This window comes from Bidens hawaiensis, unplaced genomic scaffold (genome assembly GCF_021521415.1).
Source record: "Bidens hawaiensis isolate Kalapana, Puna unplaced genomic scaffold, B.hawaiensis_p1.1 tig00000820_1, whole genome shotgun sequence".
Lineage (NCBI taxonomy): Eukaryota > Viridiplantae > Streptophyta > Magnoliopsida > Asterales > Asteraceae > Bidens > Bidens hawaiensis.
Window position 1 is genome coordinate 1,516,795 of NW_027491048.1, and position 10,033 is coordinate 1,526,827.

General features: G+C 35.2%; 1 pseudogene; it reads left to right on the forward strand.

The window, feature by feature from the left end:
- Nucleotides 1-2,785: 2,785 nt before the first annotated feature.
- Nucleotides 2,786-6,374, forward strand: LOC143541117 (polyamine oxidase 2-like; annotated as a pseudogene).
- The last annotated feature ends 3,659 nt before the right edge of the window (nucleotides 6,375-10,033 follow it).

Below are 10,033 nucleotides of genomic sequence, written 5' to 3' on the forward strand. Positions count from 1 at the left end.
TATGGTCTAAAACCACCCGCTAGGGGCGTGGTTAAGTGATATGGCGGGTGCCCTTGGGCGCGGAACACCACCAAGGGGCGCCCTTGGTGGTGGGGTGTGGACCCGAGGGTCGTCCAAACGATAGGCGCTCTTGGTGAATGTGCCCCCCCCCCCTTCCTCTAGAGTCACCTAATGGTAACTAAAAAATTATTTATTTATTTATTTTCTATATAATACAAACCATTTTTTCAATTTTTACTTAACCAAATATTAAATTTCACTCAAACAAACTCTCAAATTTCACTATAAAAATCTCTCAACTTTCTACACTAGATTCTTTCTCAAATTTCACAAGCTCGAGATCAAACCGAACCCAAACCCGAACACAAGCTCGAGCTCAAACTCGAACCCAAACCTGTGGGATCCGTCTCAAAGGTGGTGGGCTAGTATGCTCGCAAACAACAATGACCCTACCAACCCATTCTATGCCAACCAACATCTACCCGTAATGCCTCCAACCATGCAACCGTTTCACAACGATATGTTGTATTGAATGCGAATGTCGTTTATGCCTCCGCCAACCCAAACCCAAGCACCCCGAACCCAAACACCCCGAACCCAAACACCCCAAACCCAAATACCCGAAACCCAAGTTCTTGAAACCCAAGTAGACGAACCGCAAGTTCGTCGCAAACGAAGTCATAAAAAGAAGGTTGATGCCGGTCAAACAACTATCGAAAGGGCTGAAAGAAAAAAGTGGGAAGACGATGAGAAAGCGGCGTTGGCGCAAGCGTGGATCGACTCATCCGAAGACTCAAACGTAGGTGACGGTAAACACATTGCGGTATTTTGGGAAGAAATACGCAGTAAGTTTTTTGCGATAATGGGTTGAGGTCGCTACTGCCGGGATGATTCCGTCTCCAACAAATGGAAGGCAATGGTTTTAAAGATGAACAACTTCTTCAAAGTTCACAATCACGTTACAAACAATAAAGGAAGCGGCACTAACGATGTCGACCTCATTGACACTTGCTTGAAACAATGCAAGGGCCTTCATGGTCACGATTTCTGTATGTTGGAAATTTGGAGGAAATGCACGAGCTCGCCAAAGTATTCCTAAATGATAATACCAGCATAAAATAATCTAGTCATGGCTACAAATTCATATACCAAGATAATACTGCCCAAGTCAAACTCTGAAACCATCGTGAGCCTGGTTAAGACAACATAGTCTTGCCGGGGCATTGGGGCTCTCAAAATTTAGAGATTGCGGTAGCCTAATTATAAGAAAGTCACTGTTATAAAAAAAGGTAATAGAAAGATAACCAATGCGTCATTGCAGCAAAACGACATATTGCCACGCATAACACGCAAGCTATCCCTGTAACCATCTCAATGGCCTCGCCATGTGACTGAAAAATCCCATCTTACTTTCGTATGGTTCGTATCACATGCACTCTAATATGACAAATGTATTAGCTAACAACACAAATTGTTAAGAAACCCGAACTTTAAGGTCCATACAATTGATTGCCTTACACATCCAACCCAAATGCCATGCCAAGGCAGACAACATCACAACATGATGACATATCCAACATGACGACACACAGAGTTTTTGCTAAGTAAACACAACCTCAACCTACGACATGACCAAAACGCCATAGCTAGCCTTGAAATAAGAAAGACACTGATCAAAATCATGATTAATAACAAGCATGTATCATAATCTAAACCCAAGTCCATAGACCGTATCACCATAAAGTCCAAGGACCCCACATCTTTTGTAAAGTACACAAACATGTAAACTTAATTATCTACACATTATTAGAAAACTGACTTCCAACAAGCAATATTCTAAAAAAAATAATAATAAACAAAACAAAAAGTAAATATTTAATTGTGATTAATTATTTGATTTTTTTTCCTGATTTAGGTGGGTTGGAGGAAAAAAAGTGTTTTTAAGTAGTGGATTAGAATTTAACTGCTTTTAGGTAATCCTCCATCTGAGATGGTGGATTACATGTACACGCAAGCATTCTCTCCACGTGTGTCGGGTACTACACGTGGAATCCTCTATTTGAGATAGAGGATTACATAAACTCATTTTACCAACATTTACCGTATGAAATCTCCTTTTTACCTCCTGGACACGTGTCACAACCCCTGAAATTCTCTATCTCAAATAGAGGGTTGTCACACAAGGAATATATGCTAATAACTCTCGTGAATGAATTGTATTCAACCTTCGTAATCAGTAAATGTCATATTTGTACCATAAAAATGTATTCAGCTTTCTCGTGAATAAAACCTTTTTTTATGAGTGAATTGTCTGCATTGGATTTTTAAAATGTAACCCTAGGAATCCTCCATCTTTACATTTAAAGATATGATTATAACTATTCTTCACACACTCTTAATACAATATTAATTAACTTTTAATGTCAATGAATATGTTATATATACGTATAGTTAGTTAGGGGCTGAGATAAAATAACAATAGATTTTATAAATCCTTCACTTCATTTTTAATATAATACTTTACATTAAAAACAATTTAATGTAAATGCATTGATATAGTAATGTATTATATTAAAAACAATTTAATGTAAATACAATTCATTCACGAGAGTTATTAGCATATATATTCCTTGTGTGACAATCCTCTATTTGAGATAGAGGATTTCAGGGGTTGTGACATGTGCCCAGGAGGTAAAAAGGAGATTTCATACGGTAAATGTTGGTAAGATGAGTTTATGTAATCCTCTATCTCAGATAGAGGATTCCATGTGTATTACCTGTTGACATGGCGTCCGACTTGGAGACACACGTGGAGAGAATGCTTGCGTGTACATATAATCCGCCATCTCAGATGGTGGATTACCTAAAAGCAATTAAATTCTAATCCACTACCTAAAAACATTTTTTTTTCTCCAACCCACCTAAATCAACAAAAAAATCTAATTATTTTTGAAAACGTGTAGTACTTCATGATGAATTAATATATGGTCATCAAAGGAACCACGTAATTGATCATCATGTCTATAAAACCAAGCACATTGAATTCTACAACACTCACTCTTCAAACATGAAACCAATGCATTCAGTTATCGTAATTGGTGGTGGCTTTGCTGGCCTAGCCGCTGCTCGTGCCCTCCATGATGCTTCCTTTCAGGTTATTTTACTCGAGTCTCGTGAAAGAATTGGCGGTCGAGTTTGTACAGATTACTCATTTGGTTTTCCTATAGATTTAGGAGCATCATGGTGAGAATGTGTCAATAGTTTTATGATTATTGTATGTCCATTTTATATAATGTTAATTATGTTGTAGGTTGCATGGAGTTTGCAAGGAGAATCCATTGGCCTCACTCATTGGAAGACTTGGATTACCTTTGTACCGTACTAGTACGGGTGACAACTCACTATTGTTTGACCATGATTTGGAGAGGTATTTTCTAAGCTGTATAAGCTTTATTTCTAAATAAAAATTTAAATTCTAAAAAAAACAATGTTAATTTTGTTGGAAATCCGGCCCTTGATACAACACGCAAATACAAGATTGAACAACTTGTTCGACTCTTTTTTACTATTATAAAACCAAACACGCAAATTACAATACCACTAACCATCTATTTATACTAAAACTTTAACTTACTCATCAAGACTCCAAATTATACTCAATTTAGGAAATCAATAAATATAAATATAATAAAATCTTATTCCTAATTAAAATATAAAAACTCAATAAATAATTCATCAAGAATTATCTATAACCCGTTTGATCTTTATCTTCTAAATTCAAGATTAACGTCTTCAAATTTATTGTGTTTCTTTAGTTGTGTGTTATATGACACGGATGGGAATCAAGTTCCTCAAGAATTAGTCTCATAGGTCGAGGAAACATTTGAGAGCATATTACAAGAGGTATACTAATTTGTTTTCCTCGTTGTAGATGATCAATAATACACGATATTTACAGGGTTTTTATTATTTATAACTTCTCCGTTTTAGACAAATAAACTGAGAGGAGTTTAGTGAAGACATGTCTATTCAGCATGCCATATCGATTGTATTTGAAAGAAACCCAAACCTAAGGTATATATTCAAGCAACCATGCATGATCGATCATCTTTCTAGACAATGTTCGTAAATCGTAACCAGATAACGATCATGGTGTTTCCATTTTTACAGGTTAGAGGGGCTTCCTCATAAAGTGTTACAGTGGTACTTGTGTGATATGGAAAGCTGGTTTGCTGCTGATGCAGATACCATATCTCTTCATTGCTGGGACAAAGTTTGTTTTTCTAATTTTATTTTCCCTAGCTATATGACATAATAAATAGCTTAAAAGTTGAAAATATAAAACGTATACTACAATTAATAAATCATATAGAAAAAAGACAATTAAAAGTATGAATATTTATATGTTTTCGTGAAAACAAGTAATCCCTAAGAGTTTTCTTAAATACAAATATTGTTGCATACAAAAATTATTAAATGAATTGGTATTTGCAATTTTAGTTTATAGTTAAGAGTTCAAAACTTAGGACTCATAAATTATGACTCTTTAAGTGTAATTTTAACACTAAACAATCCATCATTGCTCGAATCCATCCCACTTTCCATTTATAAAATGATTTGATCATAGTAAAAAGTTGCATTTAAGGAGGTATGAAATATCTTGAACTAGGATACGCATAGGCCTAAGCCAACTTGCAAACGACTCGGTACGTGGTTGGCCAGTTCAACCTGAAAGACAAAGAACAGGTTCACTAGAGGGCGATCCGAAGCATGCGAACACCCGATCTGGTTTTAACAACACCAACATCTAACCCTTTTCCTTTATAGATTTAGTTTAGTGTTTTATCTAAAGAAATTAACAAAATAAAGGGGAAATTACTAAACTAGCCAAATGGTTATTTCGATTATTAAAAAGTTCAATATATACACACACACATGCTCATATATATACGAATCAATCAACAGTTCGATTGTTTTGACCATTTTTCTACCACTAATCTTGATATTTTGTGTAATCGATCTGATGTACGTTCAGGAAGAATTGCTTCCTGGTGGGCATGGACTTATGGTTCAGGGTTACGAACCTGTTATAAACACACTTGCCAAAGGCCTCGATATCCGCTTAGATCATAGGTAAGCCGTTATCTATAACCGTATGTGTCGTGTTAAAAGTTTATACTTGAACGTACCTTGCTCCCTCGTTTTCCTTATTGCACCCTTTGTTCAAATAGCCATTATCAGTAACATCCCTCACTTTTCACACTATATGGCCAAAAAAAGAAAAAGAAAAAAAAAGAAGATATTGATATGATATTTTCAATGGGATTAAGATTAAGATTTAAGGGTAGGGTATGTTTAGCCAACCATGTCCATATATTGTTCCATAGCCAATCATCTTACACATAATTTTGTATGGTATTGTCAAAGGGTGAAGACGATAAACAGGCGAATGGATCGTGTGAAGGTAACCGTTGAAAATGGTAAAACATTTGTTGCGGATGCAGCCATAATGGCTGTCCCGGTTGGTGTTTTGAAGTCGAAGACCATCAGTTTTGAGCCAAGATTACCCGAATGGAAGGAAGAAGCCATATCTAACATTGGGATTGGAATAGAGAACAAGATAGTTTTGCATTTTGAGAGTGTTTTTGGCCAGATGTCGAGTTTTTAGGAGTGGTTGCGGAAACCTCGTATCAATGTAGTTACTTTCTTAATCTTCACAAGGCCACAGGTCATCCAGTGCTTGTTTACATGCCTGCTGGACAACTAGCAAAGGACATTGAGAAAATGTCGGATAAGGCGATAGCTAGTTTTGCTTTTACACAACTTAAAAAGATATTTCCTCATGCTTCTAACCAATATATTTCAAAAGCAACTTTTATAGATTTTGTTTTGAAACTTGTTATTATTCAACATCACATCACTTCCAAAACACTCATCCAAATGATTTGAAGTTTTTCTAACTTGGTGTTTCTTCTATATGCAGATTCGGTATCTAGTTTCTCGTTGGGGTAGTGATGTGAATTCACTGGGTTCATATAGCTATGCTAAAGTAGCCAACCCCCATGATATATTTGACAAACTAAGGATGCATGTACACAACTTATTCTTTGCAGGAGAAACAACAAGTGTTGACTACCCAGGGTCAGTACACGGGGCATACTCAAGCGGAGTAATGGCTGCACAAGATTGTAGAACACGGCTTCTTAAACAATTTGAGGAGTTGGATCTTTTCCATCCCGTTGTTGGCGAGGATGCCTTTGCTTCTATGCCATTGTTGATTTCTCGTGTTCTTGTGAATAAAAAGATTGAAACAGAAAGTCTCATTTAAATTATATTAAGGTATGTAAAATTATGTTGTTGAATGTTAGACTAAATAGTCTAACAAGAGTAAAAGTTATGATTATATTTAAATAACATAGCTTCATAAATGGTTATGAGGGATATGGGCCCATCAAGAAAAGGTCTAAATCTTTTGGATATATTTCAAATGAATATTGAATCACTTAACCACCTTTCACATTGTGTGGTATATTTTCAAAAGCTAACTTAATATACTTTATGAATAGGACAATAGGTGCAACACAAATAGCTATATGACCACCTTTCACATAATCACATTTGACTATGTTAAAAACGAGGACTTTTGTGATGCCAAGTTACATCTTACAAGGCAATGTGAACCATTGTGCATTATTCGAATAAACAATTTTTTTGTATTTTCAATTTATAGATCTCTAAAAACCTTTTTGTATACAACCTTCAACTTTCCATGGTCTTTCTCTGTAGTGGTTTCTCGGATACATCACCATTGCCGCATGGTTCACCCCGGCCAGGAGTCGGGTATCAATTTTAAAGTTTCACTTTCACCATTGGTGCTTCCCTTAGAAACATGATTTATGATAACTTTGATGCTTTATTCATCTTTTCATAAAACCATGCCTTGTGCTATGAAGAAGCATGAGTTTGACATGGGGTCAAACGAGTCTTCCACAAGGTTCGTCGTTGAGGCCATAATCCTTCCTGGAAGATATATGGGTATGATCTGACAAGAAACAAACTGTGATGTGGATTAGAAGGGAGAGATGCTCTCAGCTGAACAAAACATAATCATTGCCTTCATCAATGTCAAACAAGTTGGTGCTGTACCTCATCATGTTCTTTTTTCCGTTTTGAAATGAAAGTCCTTAGTACCGCAATTGGCATATCTCTATTGTTGACCTGATAATCATATAAATGATGTTAGAACTCATGGAATCTGTTATTGTGTTTAGGAATCGAAGATAAGAAGTTTCTAATGTTTAGGCAAAGTGAAACAAAATTCTAATTCTCCAATTACTTAGTAAGAGTGAAACAAATTCTGATTATCCAACTACTTAAGGGTGAACTGATTATTTAAAAAAAAAGATGCAACAAAAACTGAACTAGATCGAGATGCTAATGTTCTATTTACATGTAAGATCTTGAAATGTTCAATTTCTCAAGCAATGAATTATCACAAATTCAAATAACATAAGGAGGAACTTCCTAAATATATATATCATCAATTTCATAATCCATGTTAAAGATTGTTTTTATTCACTTGGATTTGTCTTGTCTTGGGCCTCTTTGTTTTGTCTCACGATTCATCTCATCTCCATATACGCATATGACACTCCACGCTTTTTTTTCTTAAAAGCTCCATCCCCTTTTGGGCATATCCAATGTGTTACAAGCCAAACAGAAGAACTCAACCCAAAAGACTAGTTTGATAGGTGAGGGAACCCATTTGGCTTGTAAACCCCACATCAGTTGCCCATACAACCGATGTGGGACAAGTCCCATACCTTGCAATGGTTTCAGTCCGTAACACAATGTTCCCAACGGCTGCTTCGTTCCATCATTTTATCTTTGGAAGATCCGATATGCTCTAAGTCTTTATCACTTGCTCCGATCTCATGAACTCAGCTTTATATAAGGTCGCCTTTAGTTATAGGATACATCAATCAACAATGTAGTCTTTAAGTTCTTTGTTATTCTTAGGGTTTCATTCCTCATTTGTCTTCCTCATCTTATAATCCGTATGAATTTGTTTTTAGTTTAATTATATATATTGAAAACAAAAGGAAGTCTTTGATTACATGTTTTCGAACAGAATTGAATTTTGGAATCAAAAGTATGCCGCTCTTAAGTACAATAGAAAGAAACCGGCCTGTACCAAATTCATGATTCTTGAAATCATAAAATCATACATACCAAAGGAAACAACTCTCATTTTCATTGATCTACGAAACTCAACAATTGTGAAGCTAACAACGTAATAAACCTTTCAAATCTCATAGATTGATTTATACCGGCAAAAGCTGTTAAATAAACGAAGAGCAACATACATATCAGAATTGAAAATGCATGCTCTACATACTACCTAACGTTAAAGCTGTAACTGGAAATGCTAGTGTCACTACAAAATTGAAGTAATTACTAGACCTAATAGTTGGGTTGTGATGACAAATGATAACCTAACCGAATTGTTGACACAACTGCACCTGATCTACCCAATTACCAGTTTTATATTATGAAAATCAAATAGGTTGCAATGACTAGCGGTTATTAGTTCAATGACACAAAAGCCTAGTCCTAAATGTTGATGAACCCAACCAGATAAGTGATGCAAAATTCAATAATCAAGAACACAAACTATTTAAACAATCAATTGGCAAAGTAAACAAGATTAAATAACAAACTCAATCAAGTTCATACTCAATTAAGCATAAAGAATCTGATCATAGTCAATTACACAATACCCTATACCTGAAGTGGTCACAAATGGTTTAGTCTTGCATCTTCATCTTGATAAGCTTGATTATGGAGTGGAAGGATGAAAGCATGGATGATTATGATGATCGGTAGGTGTTACGGTGGTGTATGATGGCTCCAAAATCACCTAAGGATGTTAGGATATCAAGAGTTATTGATTTAGGGTTTATCCCAGCTTAAATATGAAAGAAAACAAGTCCAAAACACAATTCCCGTCAGATCTGGCCGTAACCTACGACCAGGTCACCGTAGCCTACGCCAGGGCCGAAGCCTACACCAGGGTCGTAGCCTACACTAGGGCCGTAGGCTACGGCCTTCAGCCTCTGTCTTACGGATCCTATTATACCATTTTCATACTCTTCTCGTCTAAAAACCCAAAATCCATATATTGTGGGTTCAATAAATCATTTTCTAGCCCCGGATATGCCCGTTTTACTTTAGATGCGCACGAATCACTTCCGAACACCCCCGATTCTTTCCTTTTTTCCCATGACTCAACTCCTTGTCGTCCTAGTTGTTCCAAAATAGTTCCTTTAAGCTCTGAGCACCTGTAAAGATAAAACCACTTAAAGTACTCGTGTTCGATATATAAAAACACTTAACATACACAAATCATACACTTAAAACACATTCTTTTACCCACGCTTTTAAATAAGAAAAAAAATGTTTTGTTTTTTTAAATGTTTTTTATTATACCAAAAATAGAAAAAAAAACTTTTAATCAAAAATAAAAGAAAGTTTTTTTAAAAATAATAATGATAATAAAATATTACAAAATGATAAAAAAACAAAAAAAAAGTCTGAATCATATTAATGTAAAATTTGAGAGATGTATGTTTAGTATAAAAAATTGAGAAGATAGTACGTTTAGTAACACTCATATTTAATTGTATAACCATTTACTATCTTTGTAATTAATATATAACTATATAAGTAATAAATACAAAAATAAGCTATATAATACGATATGATATCAATAAAATAAGATTAGGTGAAGCAAATTTCACAGCGGATTTTAGCGAGACAAATCACATAAATAAATAAAAGTAATATTTTAATTGCCATTCATATTTTTTTTCCTAAAAAGATATTATTTTGAAAACTCATACTTCATAAAGTTTATCAACATTAAAGGAACCACATAACTCATTACTATAAAACCAAGCACACACATACCCTTGAATCCTACAATACTTGGCTTTTCTAGTGTAGCACCCTGTACTACTCAAGCATGAAATTG